The sequence below is a fragment of the Petaurus breviceps genome, unplaced genomic scaffold, assembly GCF_028583685.1.
Source record: "Petaurus breviceps papuanus isolate PSGF00001 unplaced genomic scaffold, PetGlider_PUasm1.0 171, whole genome shotgun sequence".
Classification (NCBI taxonomy): Eukaryota; Metazoa; Chordata; class Mammalia; order Diprotodontia; family Petauridae; genus Petaurus; species Petaurus breviceps.
The window spans coordinates 22,724,661-22,744,174 of record NW_027185754.1 but is presented as its reverse complement, the minus strand read 5'-3'; the positions used below and the strand labels follow the sequence as shown (position 1 = coordinate 22,744,174).

The following is a 19,514-nucleotide window of genomic DNA, read 5'->3' as shown; positions in this document are numbered from 1 at the left end:
AGACAGTGTCTTATTATCGGGGAAACACGGTAAGAAGTGCCTAGAGCACAACCCTATCAAAATGTCTGAAATCAGGAAGCCGGCTAGAAGAATGAGCAAATGGTAACAGAATTTCACCAGAAAGAGCTTTATAGTGACAGGGTCACTCAAGACACAAACTCGGAAGAAGAGCATGACTCCCAAATGCTTACAAGTAGAACTGCTCCCTGACCAGGCTGCTTAGTCAGTATGGGCAGCACTGGGGCCCTGCAGGGACTCTGCTTGCAGCTGGAGCCCAAGATGAGCTGTGCCACCACTGTCTGAAATGTTTTGACATGAAGGTATCAGCTGTGACACATGTTTAAAAGAAATTTTTGTGGTTGAAGATACAAGTGTCTAATTACTATGATTATGATCTTTGTGCATCTTGTTATGAAAGTGGTAAGGCAACAAGGCATGCAACTGACAGTGTGCCGTGTATGCTAACTAGGGTAGATTTTTTTCAAATCAATCGTATTTTGTTTTTCTCCAATTATGTGTCAAAGAGTTTTTCAGCATTAATCTTTGTAAAATTTGAGTTAAAAATTTTTCTCCTTTCCTCCTTCCTTCCCCAAGATGGCAAGCAATCTGATATAAGTTATACATGCGCAGTCATGTTAAATGTATTTCCACATTAGTCATGTCATGAAAGAAAAATCAGAACAAAAGGGAAAAACCATGAAAAAGGAAAAAACCCAAAAAGTGAAAGTAGTATGCTTTAATTTGCATTCCAACTCCATAGTTCTTTCTCTGGATGTGTCCTTTAGAATTGTTTTAGGTCCTTGCATTGCTGAGAAGGGCTAAATCTATCAAAATCAGTCCTCGCACACTGTGGCTGTTACTGTGTACAGTGTTCTCCTGGCTTTGCTCACTTAGTTCATGTGTTAGTTCATGTAAGTCTTTTCAAGTTTTTCTGAAATTCTCCTGCTTATCATTTCTTATAGCACAATAGTATTCCATTGCATCCATATACCATAACTTGTTCAGCCATTCCCCGAATTGAAGAACATTCCCTCAATTTCTAATTCTTTGCCACCACAGAAAGAGCTGCTATAAATATTTTTGTACATGTGGATTCTTTTCCATATTTTATGATCTCTTTGGGCTACAGACTTAGAAGTGCTATTGTTGGATCAAAGGGTATGCCTTTTGAGCATAGTTCCAAATTGCTCTCCAGAATGGTTGGATCAATTTGCAACTCCACCAATAATGCATTAGCATTCCAACTTTCCCACATCTCTAATATTTATCATTTTTCTTCTCTGTCACATTCAACATTCTGATATGTATGAGGTGGTGCCTCAGAGTTGTTTGAATTTGCATTTCTCTAATCAATAGTGATTTAGAGCATTTTAAATATGATTATAGATAGTTTTAATTCCTTCATCTAAAAAATGCCTCTTCATATTCTTTGACCATTTATCAACTGGGGAATGGCTTGTATTCTTATAAATTTGATTCATTTTGCTATGAAATGAGGCCTTTATCAGAGACACTGGCAGTAAAAATTGTTTCCTAGCTTTCTGTTTTCCTTCTAATCTTGGTTGCCTTGGGTTGTTTGTGAAAAACCTTTTAATTTAATGTAATCAAAATGATTAAATTTATATTTAATAATATTCTCTATCTCTTATTTGGTCATAAATTCTTCCCTTTTTTTAAAAAAAATTTTTAAGCAATTAGGGTTAAGTAACTTGCTCAAGGTTACACGGCCAGTTATTTCTGGGTGTGGTGCTGAGTATCTGAGCCCGGATTTTATCCCCAGGTCATCCCGACACTGAAGCCGGTGCTCTTGCTCGCTGAGCCACCTGGCCGCCCCTAAACTCTTCCCTTTTACATTGATATGCCAAGTAAACTATTCCATTCTCTCCTAATTTGCTTATGGTATAATCCCTTATGTCTAAATTCTGTACCCATTTCAGGGTAGATTTTGATTTGTATTATGATGGAGAAGCTTTCTCAGTCGACAAAGACTTTTACTTGCCTCATCATGAAAGAATGGGTTTTATGGAAACCTCTCTTCAAGAATATGTTGCTTCTGAACATGCAGAAACACCAACAGAAGTGATTTGTCCAGTCTGTGCAGCACTACCTGGTGGAGATCCTAAACATGTTTGACCACAAAGTCATTGTAGCTCGTTGTACACTTGAATGCAGAGCCACCCATAAAGATTGAGATGAATCAGATACAGTTTAGCTTTTATGTAGAATGTTTCAGCCTGCCTGAAGATTAGGAAGTCTTTGTTCCTGTAGACTGAGTGCATTTTACTAACAGTTCTAGTGGCTGAATTTCTTCTGACCGAGTTGATTTTCTCCAAGCAATAGGAAGTCACAGATCCTATAGCTGAGCTTTTCTCTTGGTTATCAGGAGTGAGATGTCCTATAGGAGGCAATTCAATCCCTCTAGCTCCTCAGCTTCTCAGTTACAACAGCTGCAATCGCAGCAAGAATGAAAACATACAAAGGCAGCACAGTTACAAATGGCTACAGCCCATAATGTAAGCAGGGACACAAACATAACCAGCATCACCACTACAGTTACACTAGCATCATCAGCAGTCAACATCAAATACAGAAAACAGTCAGCAAACTATTCAGAGTCCTCAGTTTCTTCCTTTCAGGTTAAGGATCCCAAGGTATGAGAAATGGAAATCAGTCCATGGAAAGTAAGCAGGCAGAGAGCATAGTCTTTTTTGTCCAAGAGCTTCAACTGTCCACTTTGATGTGTGAAGGCAGTTCCGCTTCAGATGAGGATGGATGGGGCAGAGTGGTGAGGAGATAGCAGATTTTGGTACTTTAGGCTGTATGGATATTATGCCTTTAGATGTTGCTTTAGAAATCCTGAATTTTTAAGGAAACGAACCTTTATCACCTCTTCTTGGATGACATCCCAATTCACAGACAATATCCTCTGTGGCATATTTGCCAATGAAAGTGAACAGTTCTCTTGGGTTTGTGTTTTTTTTTTAAGCAGTTGGGATTAAGTAATTTGCTCAAGGTTACATGGCCAGTTATTTCTGGGTGTGGTGCTAAGTATCTGAGCCCGGATTTGATTCCCAGGTCATCCTGACACTGGAGCTGTTGCTCTTACTCGCTGAGCCACCTGGCTGCCCCTTCTTGGGTTTGTTTTGAAGATTATAATTTCATGTCTGTCACTCTTAATACGTTGTGTACATTCAGAGTAAGAGAGAAAAAATATGTATTTGTCAATCATCTCCACTTAACTAATTTATACTTCTAGCAGCTAAATGATTTCTGCTTCCTGTACCTTGATATATGAAAGACTCCTAATATTCTACATTCAAACAGAAGATGAAAATTGAACTCTAATGAATATCAAAGAATAAAAACTTATTGGATGATTTACCTTAAAAAAGGGGCATATAAATAAATATAGACATACGTACTTAAGTGTATATGTTTATTTGCTCATGTATGTATACATTTGTGTATATATACACATACATAATATACATACACACATTATTAGGTGTGGATAGATAGATAGATAGATAGATAGATATACACATGCCTACAGACCTACACACCATCCTCTACTATATTGAATTAGGTTAGTTGGGTGACCCAGTGGGCAGAGCACTGGACCAGGAAGCAGAAAGATTTGGCTTCCAATCTGGCCTCAGATACTTGTTAGCTGTGTGACTCTGGGCACATCATTTGACCTTTGTTAACCTTAATTTCTTTGGTTGTAAAATGAGGATAATAGTACCTATCTCCCAGGATAACTGTGAGGATAAAATTAGATAACCTTTGTAAAGGATTTAGTGCAGTGCCTGGTACATAGTATGCACTAAGTATTAACCAAAGATAAATGAAAGCACTAGAGGAAAGAAATGGGAAAAGAAATGAGCCATAGAAGGAAGATTTGGAAAGAGAGTTATCAACTTGGAACAAGAAGCACAAAATCTAAGCAACAGATTAACTTCTTGAAAATTCAACTGGACTAAATGGAACCTAATAATTCCATAAGACAAAAAGAAATATTAAAACAGTCAAAAGACCAGAAAAAGTATAAGTTATTGCAAAAACAACTGAACTGCAAAACAGATAGAGGAGATGTAAATTTAAGAATGATTGGATTATCTGAAATTGATGACTAAAAAAGAACCTAGACATTATATTTCAATAAATTATAAAAGAAAATTGCCAATATTTCTTGGAACCAGAGGGCAAAGTAAAAATAGAAAGAATATACTGGTTATCTCTTGAAAGAAATCCATAAAGTGAAAGTCCTAGGAATGTTATAACCAAAATCCAGAGCTTCTAGATCAAAGGAAAAAAAAAACACTACTAGTATCTAGAAAGAGTTCAAAGAACCACAGAACCACAGGGAAGGTCACACGAGATTTAAAAACTGCCCCTATAAAGAAGTGTTGTAATACAGTATTGCAGAAGACAAAAGATAGTGAGTTACAACCAAGAGTAACTTATTCTTTATATCCAGCAAAGCTGACAGTAGTCCTACAGGGGAGAAAATGGATCTTTTCTGAAATAGAGGACTTCCAAGCATTCCTGATGAGTTGAGTAGAAACTTTGAAGTGCACACACAGGAAACAAGGGAAACATACCGTGTTTCCCCGATAATAAGACACTGTCTTATTAATTTTTTGGACAGAAAAACACCAGAGGGCTTATTTTCAGGGGAGGGATTATTTTAATGAACATTGCAGCTCTGATTGGATGCAGCTCGGAGCACGGCGTGCGTTTCGCCGGGGGCGGGGGGGGAACGGTGCATACAGAGGGTACTGTAATGTAGCGTGTAGTGCAGGGGATCACCTTCACTGCAGTAGCAATCTCAATAGGGCTTATTTTCGGGGGAGGGCTTATTTTAGAGGAATCTTACACAGTAAGGGGAGGGCTTATTTTCGGGATAGGTCTTATTATCGGGGAAACATGGTATAAACCCGAGTGAGCAATCACAGGAGTCTAAACAACATTAACTGTTTATGTTTTAATATGGGGAGTTGATGTATCTCCTCAGTACTTTATCACTATCAGATCATAGAGGATGTCTAATTAGGCAGAGGATAGAGGAGTTTTTTGTTATGATTTGATGATATAAGAGAAGAATAGAAAGAAGAAGGAAGAGGAATACATAGTGAAAGGAAGACTGGAGAAATTATTTAATATGATTGGAATATATAAGTGGAGGTCTATACAAACATGGAGAAGGAGATGTGGAGGAGCAGGCAACATTTTAATATCACTTTTATCTGAACTGGTCAAAGGAAGGAAGAAAACACACACGTAGCTGGGTACAGAAATATAGTTTACTCAACAGGAAAATAGGAAAGAAAGAGGAGGCTAAGAGAAAGGATAGCTTCGAGGAAGGGATTATTATTCCTAAGCAAAACAAACTCTAAGGAAGGTAGATTTCAAAGAGAGGTTTAAAATCAGAGAAAGAAAATACAAGAGCCTGTTTTTGGACTCTGGGTGATGTTCAGTTCATTGAATTAGTCCAGCTGGGTGTGCGTGGAGGGAGAAGAATGATGCATGCTTGTGTATTGTATAGGCATGGATGGACAGTAAGTCAGATCTGGAATTACTTTTTTTTTTTCTTTTTGTAGTGGGGGGAAGGCAGGGCAATTGGGGTTAAGTGACTTGCCCAAGGTCACATGGCTAGTAAGTGTTAAGTGTCTGAGGCTGGATTTGAATTCAAGTCCTCCTGACTCCAGGGCTGGTGCTCTACTCACTGCGCCACCTAGCTACTCCTGGAATTACTTTTAGCTCATGTTTCTATAGTTCCTTAAAGTCTACAAACTGCTTTCTTGCCTCAGGCAGGTTTGATGAGGTAGGTACAACAAGTTGTATTCTAGACATTTTACAGATGAGGAAACTGAGCCTCAGTGGTTAAGTGATTTGCCCGTGATCATACAGCAAATAATTGTCAGAGTCAAGACTCAAACTCTTTTTCCCTTTATATTGAACAGGAGATTGGGTTAGATGATACCTAGAAGATTATACTTTTAATGACATGAAAACCTGCCTTATTTTAAAAAAACATAACAACATATAACAGTGAATCGTGTTCTCAGAGGAGGGCCATAAAAGCTCTTAACCTGTCATTACTCTCTGGAGACCAGCTGCAAAGCCCAGAGAAAATCAGGATTGTACGAGTGGCCCTGGAGCCCTGTCCTATTCTCCCACCTCTGCCCTTCCTTCCTCTTAGTAGGGGAATTGCCACAATCTGCTTTTTGTAATGGGATCCTGACAGCTATAGCTTGTATATAAAGATGGATTTGTTTTTCCCTCTGTTTTACTACAGCCCATTATGAAAGCCAAATCAAACATAACTGACTGATGGAATTTCCTATTAATGAATTAAGGGAAAATTTTTATCAGCAGGTATTTTAATCTGTAGATATTCTGGGATTGATTTTGATTTCATTTGCAATGAGAACAACTTTGGCTATAGATTTTTCATATAGTCACAATGTCTGGTTTTCACAAACAGTAAGGGTCAGAGTCATGAGAAGGAGGAGAATGGCTAGTGATGATCATAAGCCATTAACACCTCAAGTATCTAAGTGGCTGTTCAGTGAAGAAGGAAGAGTGGACTTGATGCCAAGAACATCGTGTGATGTTGGATAAATTTCTTAACGTCTTTGAATCTCAGTTTTCCCTCTGTAAAATGGGATGGTAGCACCTGTACCACCTACCCATCTACACAGGGTTGTTGTGAGGAAAGTATTTTGTAGTACCTTAGAGGACTGTTGAAATATGATTTATTAACATTATACAGGTAAGGATTCTGGCAACAACAGTTATAATTTAAACATTTTTTTCATATTTGCTGTTAAGTTAATCTTCAACAAACATAAATATATATAAAAATAATTAGAGGGGTTTGTATTAGAAATTGGGAACTTTTGAGATATGGAGTTTGTTTTATAGAAGCATATACACAAAATGTAATATATGTATACATTGTTTATATATGTGTATTTATATATTTATAACATAACATGTAACATATGCTGTTGTTGTTCAGACATTTCTTAGTCTTGTCTGACCCTTTGTAACCTCATTTGGGGGTTTCTTGGCAAAGACACTGAAGTGGTTTGCCATTTCTTTCTCCAGTTCATTTTAGTGATGAGGAAACTTAGGCAAACAGGATTAAGTGACTTGCCCAGGGTCACACAGCTAGTGAGTGTCTGAGGCCAGATTTGAACTCAGGAAGATGAGTCTTTCTGACTCCAGGCCTGGCATTCTATCCACTGTGCCACCTAGCTGCCTACATGTAATACACATGTAGAAAAAAGAAGGAAGAGGAATACATACGCATACACACACCTATCAAGGTAGTAACAAAAGTGCTATATTTATGTCCCCTTCACTTTTTGTTTCCCATTTTTGTATATTTTAACATTTATAAAATATTCTTCTCTCAACAACTATGTGAGGTAGGAAATACAAGTGTTATCATTCCCATTTACAGATCAGAAAACTAAGCCTTAAAAAGGTGAAGCAATTCCCAAGGTCACATAGCTTGCAAGCATTGGAGGCTGGACTTAAGTACAGGTGTCCTGATTCTAAGACCAATGTTCTTTCTCCTAAACCCTGATGTCTCCAGGCTTGTTAAGCCAGAATAGTCTCGAGCTCAGACCAAAACATTTTTCTTTTCACAGGGTGTGTTAGAGCTAGCTTAAACCAACTCAGGAGAACTGATTATTAAATTTTAATGTGAGCATCTATACCTGAGAATTTGGCAAATACAAATCAGGGCTTGATTTATTGAATATTTTTTATTTTCCAGACTTAAGAAAGTGATGGAGAATAGATTAATAATGCAGATTAAACTTAAAAATGTGTCCTGCATACCTTTTCTTGCCCAAAGAACCAGCTGTTAAACATTTACCAGCATACCACCACTTATGATCAAGAAGCAGCTTTTTGACATAACGACATAATAAAAAAATCACCCTGAGAAGCCAAGGATCCAAAGATTGCATATTACTCTTATGAATAGTCAACTTGCCAAAGAGTACACCTGGTACACTGTGATTGGTTAATTGAACAAAGATTATACTCGATGCACTGTGATTGGTTTGTTAACCTGAAAGAATATGTGTACTTATTAGTTGGCATTGGTGTTAAAGATTAACCAAAAAGGCCAAAATTGTAGGAAAAATGACAGAAAAAGGAGACATAAGAAAGAAGAACAAAATTGAGAAGAATAGAGTGTCAGATGGTAAAAATGGTGTTAGAGATAAGTAGTTTTACTGCTGACAAATAATGATAAGGTGATAGGGAGAGCAGCACTGGACAGTCTGATTTATAGAGACTGGGACCCTGGTATTAGGAAAGGGAAAGGCATTCAGGGGTTGTAGTATACAATGTTGTGTATAGCATATAATATTTAGAGTTTTGTTTTTATTGTGAACTTAATCTTCAACACATATAAACACTTCATTATACAAAAAAGAACGAGAGAGGTTTGCATAAGAAATTGTTTCTATTATGTACAGTTTGTTTTAAAGACGCATATACACAAAAAGATTGAGAAAGTTTGTATTTTTTTCTAGTGCCTAACACACAGCAAACAGTGTTTCATCAATGTTTACTATGTATTCACTTGTTAAGTTACAAAGAGGCATGAAAATAAGTCTAGAAACTGGGTTCAGTACTTCCAAACTAGGGCAGCCCACCAACCTCCCTCCACTGGGCCAGGGACATCCCAGTTCCTTCAAAGTGGAATTGAGAAAGGACAGGGAAGAGATGTAGCCAGTAATGTCACCACAGGGAGATTTGGGCTTGGTGGTCTTTAGGGCATGGCAGGAAGAAGGATCTGTGATAGTCTGTTCCTTTAGTAGACAGGCTGATGAAAAAAGGGACAAAGCTAGAAAAAAAGCAGGTTTTTTTTTTCTAAAGGATAATAAGAAGAAATAAGACATATACATAGCATTTTTAATAAGGTGATCCTTAATCATCAATAAAAGGTTAAATAATAATAATAATATTTATTATTATTTTTAAAGCAATTGGGGTTAAGTAACTTGCTCAAGGTTACTTCTGGGTGTGGTGGCAAATATCTGAAAAAAGGTTAAATTATAAAATCATAGATTATCAGAGATGCTTTTTAAAGACTATCTAATTTAATCCATACCTGAACGGAATTCCATTTACAAGGACTTCAGGAAATGGACATCTGTCATCCATTGAACATCTTCAGTTGCAGGGAACATATTACCTCCTAAAGCCTAGTCTACTTTTAGACAGTTCTGATTAGTTTTCATTATATTGAGCTGAAATCTGCCTCCATATAACTTCTGTCCTTTACTCTTAGTTTTATTCCATAAGAACACATTGAATAAATCAATTGGATACAATTGAATAATTGTATACCTGTTCTACAAGTATACAGGTATACAAAGACAGTGATCACAAAATCTCCTATGTCTTTTCTTTTCCAGGCTGAACATCCCCTACTTCCTTCCACTGAACCTCATACAATATGGCTTCCAGTCCATTCAGCATCCTGATCACCTTCCTTCAGACATTCCATAACTTGTTAATGTCATTCTGAAAAATATTCCCAACACAAAGCATGGGGAGCATGCCCATTTAAGATAGCTGTTGAACTGAATTGTGAACACCTCCTGAGTTCTAGTGACCCTGACAGAAGAGGACCAGGATACTTTGTCTGGGACAGAGAAACATGAAATGGGCCCCAAGTCTATTTGGTTAGCATTTCTCCTCCAAAATGTTGCAAAACAATGCTAAACAATTGATATGGAAGTCAAAAATTTTACTTTTCTTTTGTCAGTTTTATCCAAGAAACCATTTTTTTCCTACTAAAGGGAGAACCCGTTCCATATATGAAAATTCAGATGTTCATCACCAATACATGAGGAATGCACACACGATCCCCAGAAATAAATGGCAAATTTGCTTTGAACCATTTACAGAATTCTTTAGGATTCCTAAAATTATATTGCTAGAACTAAACAAAGTGCTACTAAAGTGGGCTAGCCTGTGCAGAGAACAGTGAGATCTTGCTTCTTGGAAGAAAGTTTTAATAATTCAGGGAAAGAAAGCTTAATATATATTAAAAATTTAAAGCATTTTGGTTCAAAGTGCTAAACTTCAGTTATTAATCAGGTATTAATGACTTATCTAGAATATCTCTTTCCCCAGAATGTAGGATAACCAGCCAGCACAGCATGGTTCAAAAGCCTATAAAAGGTGACTATATAAAAGATGACTATAAAATCATTGGACACTAGGTGGTATAGTGGACAGAGTGCTGGAGTCAGGAAGGCCTGAGTTCAAATCCAGCCTTAGGCACTTGCCAGCTTACTGTGAAAAATGAGGATAATAATATCACCTACCTCCCAGGGCTGTTGTGAGGATAAAATAAGATAATATAATATTTGTAAAGCACTTGGAAAACCTTAAAATGTTTTATAACTGCTAGTTATCATAATCATCATTTTTTTATTTTATCATTTTTTCAATTGGAGTTTGTAGCTCTCTAGGTAGGTACCTAAAACTAGGATCTGGTAAAAGAGATAAGCCTTTTCAGGAGTAGGCAGGATGCCTGATGTTTCTCTTAGATCAATCACTTCACTGCTCTCTATGCTCAAGACATGCCATAGCTAACTATTTCCAATACTTTTATAAAGGGCATATTTGGAGTACTTGCACTCAGAAAACAAATCAATCGATCATAAGCTTTTATTAAGCACATTCCATGAGTCAGGCATTGTACAGGGCACTCAAGATACAAAGACAGTGACAAAGTCTCTGCTCTCAAGGAGCTCACAACCTATTGGGGATGAGACAACATGCATACATATAAGTTTATATGGAATAAATACAAAATGAACACAAGGACATTTAGGGAAGGAGGGAGGGCACTAACAGATGGAAGGAATCAGGAAAGGCTTCATGGAGAAGGTGTTGCCTGAGCTGAGTCTTGAAGACAGGGCATCTATATGGGTGGAGGTGAGAGAAGACTCATGGGAAGCAGCCAGTAAAGGCCTTTCTAAATGACCATCAAGAGGCAATATGTCGGAGGGGATCTAGTATTGGTTTTGGAGTTGGAGGGTCTGGGTGCCAGTCTCAGCTCTACTGTGCTCTACTGCTATCCTTTGTGACTCTGGGCACATCCTTTGATCCTGCTGGATGTTTAGTTTTCTTATCACTAGAAAGAAAGATCTGGAAGTGATCTCTGAAATCTCTTCTACCTCTAACACTCAGAGCCTATCCAATATTGACTTGCAAAAAAGTCTTGTATTGCCTATCTTCCACAGAGAGACCTTATGGTGTAGTGTGTAGAGAGCTACACTTGGAATCAGAAAGCCCTGGGTTCAGATTCCACGTCTGATACTTACTTGATCTATAACTATGGACCAACCATTTAATCTCTCTAAGCCTCAGTTTCCCCATCAATAAAATGGGGACAATAAAACCTGTAGTACTTGCTTTACAGGGTTATTATAAGGAGTAAATGAGGTGATAACCATGAAGTACTCTGCCATCCTTCAAAATGCTACATATAGATGTCAGTTATTATTGTAAGATTTGTAAGATCTTAGTGAGCTTGATTAATTCTTTCTATGATATGCAAAGAATACAGAATTTCAGTCAGGGAGCCTATTCCCTGCTTCTATGTTATCATATGACCCTGGTCAAGTGACTTCCCCTTTCTAGACTTCTGGTGTCTCAAATGTAAAATAAGGGAATTTTTACCAGAGGAATCTCTGACATCTCTCTTGGTTCTGATGTTCTATGAACATTCTGAGACATGAGAACTTCACTTGTGAAGACCCTACATGTAACAACAGGTAGCCTGTGTTCTGTTGGGGGTAAAAACATTTACCCCAGAGGTCCAGAATATTAAATATTTCCTGGCACTGCATTCACTTTTCATTCAAGGGCAGTTTTCTGTGGCTAGGGTTGGACACTTTTCCCCATAAAAACCTTCTTCTCTTAGATTCAGGATAGTTTTTTAAAGTTTATTAGAAGAATTAAATGTTGAATAATTTCTGTCTGTTTTCCTACAATGGATGTTTTACTAGGTTATAGAGGTGACCCTGTATTCTCAAAGGTTCTACCAGTGTAGTGAGTGGCTCCCTGTTACCTCCAAAATCAAATATGGAGTCCTCTAGTTGGCTTTTTGAGATCTTTATTACCTGGTTCTCTCTTCCCTCTTTAGTTTTCTTACATTTTAACCTCCTCCATTTACTCTTTAATCCAGTGACGTGGACCTCCTTTGTGTTCCTTACACAAGACACTCCATTTTCCATCTCTGTGTATTTTCACTGACTGTCCCTTTGTCTGGGATTATCTCTATCTCCTGGCTTCCTTTGATTTCTTTCATGTCTCAGCTAAAACTCATCATCTGCAAAAAATTTTTCTGTTCTTTCTACATTTTATTTGAATATATTGTTTGTACTTTGTCTCCTTCATTAGACTGTGAGCTCTGTGAGAGCTACTTTGGTGGTGGTGGTGTTACTTTATATCCTCAGAATTTAACATGGTACCTGGAATATAGTAAGTACTCAATAAATGCTTGTTGACTTGACTAACAAGCAAACCTTACCAAGTAGAAAGGCTTCCAAGAATGAACTCAGAGATGGACTGTGGATCTAGTCTACATACCCATTTGGCTAAGTTTACTGAGATTCATCACTAGAAGGTTGACTAGTAGGCTGATGTTTTTTTCAACTGTAGCAATTCATTAAATCACCTACTAAGATGTAGAGGACCCTACATTCTGCATTAATGGAAGAAGGATGTAAATCTTTGAAGTATTTAAGTAAATACATAGGTCTTATTGATATTTGCAATCAGGCTGGTAGCTCCCAACTTATTTTCATGCCTCTTTGTAACTTGACAGTTGAACAGATTTTCCCCCACCCCAAATGTTTGAAAAATAAATAGTTTTATTTTTTATGAGATTTTCTATGCCAAGATTTAGACTGAATGTCTGGTTATAAAAATTTGTTTTATGTAATGGAAAGGTTCACAGTCCTCTGTGTACCTCAGAGGGGCATTGGCAAACACCTCTCTCGTGTAAATACTTGGGTTTGCTTGATCAAAGTATTAGATCCAAATGTAAGGAAAAACCAGATCGTTTTATGATTCATGCAATATAAGCACCAACGTGGTCAGAAATTCGCTCATATTCTCTTGTAATTATAAACGTTCCCATTTGTTTGCCTTCTGACTAGACTAAAATACAGCAAGGTATTAGAAATTCAATGACAAATTTGAGTCATATGGACTTAGAAATCCTAAAGAAGTCTGTAAATAATGGTTCAAAGTAAACTTGCCATTTATTGCTAGGGGATCATGTGTGCATTCCTCATATATTGGTGATGAACATTTGAATTTTCAAATGTGGAACCGTTCTCTATTTAGTGGGAGAAAATGGTTTCTTGGAGAAAAGTGACAAAAGAGCAGCAAAATCTTTTACTTTTATATCAGTTGTTTAGCATTGCTTTGTGACAGTTTGGGGGAGAAATACTAACCAAATAGACTTTGGACTCATTTCATTTTTCTCTGTCCCAGACAGAGTGACCTGTTCCTCCTCTGTCAGGGTCACTAAAACTCAGGAGGTATTGTCAGTTCAGTTCAACCACCATTTTAATTGGGCATGCCTCCCCATGCTTTGTGTTGGGGATACAATGATAGGTGCAGTTTGATTCCTTCTCTCCTACATATCACAAATTAGTTGCTACAGGGTCGAATGCAATAGAGGCAAAGGAGACACTCAGGCCAACTTTTCCAAGAAAATTTGAGAAGGGGGATGATGTTTTAAATTAGGGGGAATCAGGAGAGTTTTTGTTGTTGAAGTGGTACTTGAACTAGTCCTTAGGGGAAAAGATAGGCAGAGATGAAGCAGGAGTTCATTCCTGGCATGGAAGACCCCCTGAATGAATGCACTGAGGTGATAGAGGACCAGGAGTATGCTGTAGCCTTCCCAAACCAGTCTGTAAGAGTAATTGTTCAGGGGCTGCTAGGTGGTGCAGTGAATAGAGCACTGGCCCTGTAGATAGGAGGACCTGAGTTCAAATCCGACCTCAGACACTTAGCCGTGTGACCTTGGGCAAGTCACTTAACCCCAATTGCCCTGCCTTCCCCCCTCCAAAAAGCAAAATAAAGAAAAGAAAAAAAAGAGTGTTCAACTTTCAGTTTGAGCATTTACACCTCTGGAATCAGCAAATATTACAAATCAGGGCGGGATTCATTGTGTTGTTGATTGTCTAAACTTAAGAAAATAAGAGGGAAAATGTTAATAATATAGATTAAACTTAAAAGTGTGTCATGTGTAATGTTTTTTTTTCCCTTCAAAAAGCCAGTTGTTAAAAATTTTCAGAACATCCCCCCCATAAGAGGTCAAATGCAAATGGGAAACCTTGGTAGAAAAGCTTATGAAGGCAAATAGTGTGTACCTTGCGAACTAATAGTTAAGAATCAGATTATGACCCAGATTCTCAAGGTTGTAATACTTGATGACCTTGTTGCATATGGTCATCATTGGCCAACTCTTTGACATCTTACTCCAGGCAAAATGTTAAGGCAAACAAGATTTTGGGGGGATACATTTAATACAGAGGAACACAAATGTGACGAACATATAACAGAAGCCTCCCTCCTCTCAAACATTGGGCCCCATACAATTGAACTGCTTTGCCACAAAGTCTCCCCTGACTTCCCTGTTCTTCATCTTGTCAAAACAATCAATTCTTCATCTGTTATGAGGGCAGGTTTTGGAAGACTAGACCAGAGGGTTTATTTCTCCTTGCTATTATCTGCTACCTGTAGGAAATTATAGGAAGAAGAAGGATTAATGCCCCTCTGAGAGCTATTGACAGCAAGTATTGCCTTCCTGCTCAGTTTTCCTCTCCCCTGACTGTGATAACACCCTCACCTTTAGAAGAAAGGCCTATTTCCTCATGGCATCTGTTCTTAGTTCTATCTTAGATATCTATGATTAGATATGCATTGTCCAATTAATATAACAGGGTAACTTTATGGTATATTTAGCTATGCCTTGCCTGGAACCTCAGGCCTGTCCGGGTTGCTGTTAAGGTCAAGAGCATGAGAATTCATTTCATTTTGTGTGGTTGAGACAGTTCTCACTAGACATTGCTAAGTGAATAGTATGTCACATAGTGGCGTAACAGGCCTAGAAGTGGTAAATGACTTGGTAACATAGCTTATTATTTATTGGCAAATTCAAGACTCAAATCTAGGTCTTCTGAGGATTTTTTTTGGAAGGGGAAGGCAAGGCAAATGGGGTTAAGTAACTTGTCCGAGGTCACATAGCTAGTAAGTGTGTCAAGTGTCTGAGACTGAATTTGTACTCTGGGACTCCTGACTCCAGAGCCGGTGCTCTACTCACTGTGCTACCTAGCTGTCCCTTTTGAGGATTTTTGACTCCAGGTCTAGAGATTATTCCAACATACAAAGTGGTTTAGCTAGTAGGGGTAGGAATGACCTTTAAACAGGGATAGTCTGTCACATGAGTAATATTATGTTTAAATCAATCAGATATGTGACATCCCCTAAATGACTTTTACTTTATTTTAATGGTGAGGAAAAAGTTTTCAAAATGATCTTTGCCTCATAATTTGTAAATAATCATTGTTGCAACTTGTGTTGGCAAAAGAATCAGCCCTGGGGTAAAATCTAGGATTTATATCTTATTAGTCATGTGACCATAATCAAGTTATTTAATTCATTTATTCTATTTCCTCTTCTGTGAAATGGGACTGATGCGTACCTAATAGAAATGATGGGAGGAACGTTCTTTAAAGAAAGTGATATAATAACAGGATGGATAGAGTTCTGGACCTGGAGTGAGTAAAACTCATCTTCCTTGGTTCAAATATGGCCTTAGACACTTACTAGCTGTGTGACCCTGGGCAAGTCACTTAATCCCCTTTGCTTCAGTTTCCCCATCTGTAAAATGAGCTAGAGAACAAACAGCAAATTACTTTAATGTTTTGCGAAGAAAACCCCAAATGGGGTCACAAAGAGTCAGACATAACTGAAAATGACTGAATAACAACATAATAACAAGAGCTATTGTTATGAAATCATTCTGAAGTAACTTTGACTTGCTTTGGGACCTGCCCAGAGTAGGTGGACCCTTAGGACCCTCTCAGGCCAGTCTGGCCTGGCATGGCTGCAGTTCTTACATCTCTCACCACTGTCTTCTTGTCTCGTCATCATACTTGTCACAATTATTGCCTCACAGAGCAGATTTTTGTTTGTGTATGAAATGCTATGTATCATAGTTATCTGTGTTTGGATCTTATTCCCCACTATTAAGCCATAAAGTTCAATGAGGGCCCAGATTTATCTAAACTTTGTATGTTCCCCATACGCTGGAAATAAGCCCTGCACACAGTTGGCATTTAAGGTATTTATTATCTTCAAGTGGTAATTTTGATGCTGTTAAAACAAAACAGAACAGAACAGAACAGCAGCAACAAACAACTATTGACCTGACTCTCAACACTGTCTTAGAGCAATTTCTTTCATTAAGAACAGCCCTACACATACTGATCAAAAGAAGTTTGCTAAAGTTAAGTTCTCCCTTATAGAACAAGGAAGAATGTATCTGAAAAATGCATTTGTGATAGTTTACTTTCCCACAGGACATCTGCAACTATTATCAGATGGTCAGAATGTAAAAACAACTCATGTCATCTGTTCCACTGTGCAATAATCTCTGGAATGTATCAAAAATTGGCTTTACTTTTGAAAGAATTTAGTATCTCCAGGGACTAGCAGCTTGTTATCAGAAAGCAAATTACTAGGGGGAACAGGGGAGAGGAGGACTTTTTTTTCAATGTAAAATGTTGAATAATAATATCCTGGTGAATGACTCCATTCAATAAGTATTGTTAGAACATTATGGCAGGATGCAGAACAAATTTAAGACATTGTCTCTTCTCTCCAGGAGCTTACAGTCTAGTTTTGTTTAAGAGTTCAGTGATCTTACCTTTTATTATAGATTCCATGGGTTCCCTTGATATAGAAATGAGAATTATGGACTCTGGCTCTCAGCTTCCTTTTCACAAATTGGCCCCAAATCTGATACTGTCTAAGAGGCAATAGAGCAAGCAGTGACAGGATTGGTGAACAATGGCTATTGCTACAAAACAATATGAAATCTTTGGTTTCATATAATCATTACACAAGTACATGAATGACCACTTGATACCTGTCATGATGCTTTCAGTGAATCTCTTTCTTAGGAGAGAAAGCTAAGGAGATGGAGGAATGCCACTCTACTGTTTTGGTTATCAGAGAGAATATAGTATTTCTTATTAAAAATCAGAGAGAGAGAGAGAGAGAGAGAGAGAGAGAGAGAGAGAGAGAGAGAGTGTGTGTGTGTGTGTGTGTAGATCTGACGAAGCAGAAGGGAATCCTGGCCTGTGACAAGAGGTAGAGACTGTAGGGATATGACACAGAGGAGAAAGAGAAGAAAGAAGAATATACACTTGGAGCTGAGCAGCAGGCTCTTCCTGAAGAGGCAGGGAATGGACCCTCTGAAGGGGAAGCAGCTGCTTTTCTTCCAAGGAGGGATGTGGTATAGTTGAGAGGGATCATGCAGTAAGGGCCATAGGGAGACTGAGAGAGAGATAGGAATAGCTACTGACTCCTAACTGAAGGGTACTGGGGGAAGATATTTGTTGAACTGATAACAAAGGAAAGGTCTGCCTGGGGCATATATGTGGGATGTGAGAGAAATCTTACCAAGATCTGCCAGATCAAATGACTTCTATCCACTTTTCATGATTCAGTCACAGATGATAGTGCCAGAAAGAATTAGAGAGGGGTGATAAAGATGATGAAGTCTTGGGCGATAAACCTTATGGACAGGTGGTATTTTTCTCTCTGTGGCTGATGGGAGTCAAAGGCTTCAGAAAAGAAAGGAAGATTGAGGATGTGAGTAGCATGAGGTTAATAATTTAAGAAGATAAACGGTTCCTGAAAACGGGATTTGGATTTTTGGACCAGGGTTTCAATAAGAATGATGTGCTACTAGGAAGTAAACTTCTTGAGGACAGGGCCTGTTTTTGCCTTTCCTTGTATCCTGAGTTCTTAGGGTGGTACCCGGCATAGAGTAAGTATTTAATCAGTTCTTATTGATGGATTGAGTGGCCAGAAATGTGGTATGCTTAACAAGGGCTGGTAAGAGTATATTTGTGTGCAGACTGGTAAATCTGGGGAAAATTGCTTTAAGCTAAAAAGGGAATGATAGCTGAGGCCACAGGGCTTGGGCTCTCCCCCACAACCTCTAGTGTTACATGGCATGGAGTTGAAAAGACTAGCTGAAAAATCAACAAGTACATGAGTGATCCTGGTCTCTGACTCTTATTCTTTGCATGACCCTGGGCAAGTCACTTAACAATTTCCTCAAATGTAAAATGAGAATAATAATAGCACCTACCTTCCAAGGTTGTTGTGAGGATCAAATGAGATAATATTTGTAAAGTGTTTAGCACGGCACCTGATGGATAGTAGGCTCTTAATAATTCCTTCCTTCCTTCCTTCCTTCCTTCCTTCCTCCCTTCCTCCCTCCCTCCCTTCCTCCCTCCCTCCCTCCCTTCCTTCCTTCCTTCCTTCCTTCCTTCCTTCCTTCCTTCCTTCCTTCCTTCCTTCCTTCCTTCCTTCCTTCCTTCCTTCCTTCCTTCCTTCACAGCAGTTATCCAAAGCAGAAATGGACTGAAGAATAAGGTTGTCTGAAGAAAGGCCTAGAAGTTTCAGTTGACTATAAACTCTGTATGAGTTACTGGCATGATGGAGTAGCCCAAAGGCAGTATGATTGAAGACAGTGCACTGTATTGGATGGAGAGTAGCCTCAAAGCCAGGACACCTGGTTCAAGTTCCATCTCTGACACACACTGACCATATGACCCTGGGCAGCTCTCACTCTTCTGGGCAGCTCTCAAAAGCTAAAAGTTGCAGAGAAAATGTCATCTTACTTTGGCAGAGGGCTTTTCTCCAACTAACAATTTCCTATACTAATGAAATCACAAGTGCATTTTCTCATCTCTAAGCTAAATAGAAGTGAACAGCATGATATGACAGCCCAAAATGCTAATATTGTCTTTAAGTGTGTTAAGAGATAGACAACTAGATACTTTCCCCACTAGGCCAGTGGCTTCCCTCTAATATTAACTTCTACTTCCATGATCTTGTTTGTCCAATTTTCTCTCTCCTATTAGAGTGTTAGTGTGTGAACTCCTTGAGGGTAGGGACCATGTCTTTGCCTTTCTTTGAATTCTTAGCACAGTATCTGTTATACAGTAATTGCTTAGTAAATGCTTATTTTTAATTGACTGTACCCTACACTGATCTAACCAAATAAAAAATACCATGTTCAATACATGTGTCAGAGGTGGACTTGAACCTATGTCTTCCTATTCAAGGTCAGCTCTCTATCCATGTTACCTGTTACCTTTCATTGTCTCTTCCCCCTAAACACACACACACACACACACACACAC

At 38.3% G+C, this 19,514-nt stretch overlaps 1 protein-coding gene, 1 long non-coding RNA gene and 1 pseudogene across 4 annotated transcripts in view; 2 read left to right on the top strand and 1 right to left on the bottom strand.

Annotated features, from left to right (window-relative positions):
* The window catches only part of RALGPS1 (Ral GEF with PH domain and SH3 binding motif 1), a 624,901-nt gene that overhangs the window by 141,983 nt on the left and 463,404 nt on the right, over nt 1–19,514 (top strand). The window lies entirely within an intron of this gene.
* On the top strand, nt 305–2,868 carry LOC138157210 (E3 ubiquitin-protein ligase KCMF1 pseudogene; annotated as a pseudogene).
* Nucleotides 13,284–19,514, bottom strand: part of LOC138157177 (uncharacterized) — a 9,274-nt gene continuing 3,043 nt past the window's right edge. The window contains exons 3-5 of the long non-coding RNA XR_011167329.1: nt 17,758–17,921; nt 17,000–17,101; nt 13,284–14,805 (exon numbers count right to left, since the gene is read on the bottom strand). This is a non-coding gene — a long non-coding RNA (uncharacterized lncRNA). The remainder of the gene's footprint in view (nt 14,806–16,999; nt 17,102–17,757; nt 17,922–19,514) is intronic.